This window comes from Morone saxatilis, unplaced genomic scaffold (genome assembly GCF_004916995.1).
Source record: "Morone saxatilis isolate NCDOM2014 unplaced genomic scaffold, NCSU_SB_2.0 Contig23, whole genome shotgun sequence".
In the NCBI taxonomy this organism is placed as follows: domain Eukaryota; kingdom Metazoa; phylum Chordata; class Actinopteri; family Moronidae; genus Morone; species Morone saxatilis.
Genome location: NW_023339796.1, coordinates 4,517,412 through 4,518,462, shown reverse-complemented (window position 1 = coordinate 4,518,462; position 1,051 = coordinate 4,517,412).

The following is a 1,051-nucleotide window of genomic DNA, read 5'->3' as shown; positions in this document are numbered from 1 at the left end:
GACTGCTTAAATTATCATATGATATTGATTGAATCAGAAACACTGTATTGATCCCCGGGAGGTAACGTGTGCAGTTGTTTTGGAGTTATGAGCCAAGTTATTACACCAGTTGAGATGATAATGGTCAATTATCCTCACCCTCTGATCTATATTCCTCTTCTCCCACAAGGGTGTTTAAATACTTTGTTAATTATAGTGTCTAAATATACACAATAATGCGATTATTCTTTGGCCTATAAAACGAGCATAACTAGGATACAAGTTACATTTGGTCCCTGTTCACATCTAGGGCGGTAAGGAAAATCCCTTCCGGCTGTCACACGTTTATGTACCGAAAAAGTGCTCTGTTCCAATAATTTTTTCATCTTCCGGGAACTGGTAGTAAACACCAAGCGGCCAAGAACTTCATACAAAAACACTCAACTTTTGTTATTTTTTGGGCTTTCATCCTTTTTATTGGATAGAGACAGCCTGAAGACTGACAGAAAGGTGGGTAAAGGAGGGGAATGCCACTGAGCACTTCAATCCGCGGTCAACTCTACGCGACCTGAGCGTAACCCCCCCCCGTCACTTCAGCCATCACTATCAATAAACAGCATTTGCACCATGGAAACTCTAATTGATCTTAGCGTACGACTCAGCACTGCTTAAATTATCATAGATAGATATAATTGAATCAGAACACGTATTCCTACGATCCCCGGGAGGGTAACGTGGTGCCAGCGTGCTTTTTTGGAGTTATCGAGCCAAGTAACCTTACACCAGCTGAGATGATATCGTCAATCTTATCTCACCTCTGATCTATATTCCACTTCTCCCACACTTCACTGCACCTTTAGTTCTTAGTCGTAAAAAAGCGAACAGGATACAGGGAAAAGACCCAAAAAAAGTGAAATATTCACATTAACTTAGAAAAGAGTGTGTTCCTACCCTCTCTGCCAGCCTTGACACCAGAATACACCAGGAAAACGCACCACACATACGAACTGGGGTCCATTCTGGATATGCAGCAAAATAAGGAAGTTTCTTGGTCCTTTAAAGCAACTTGAGG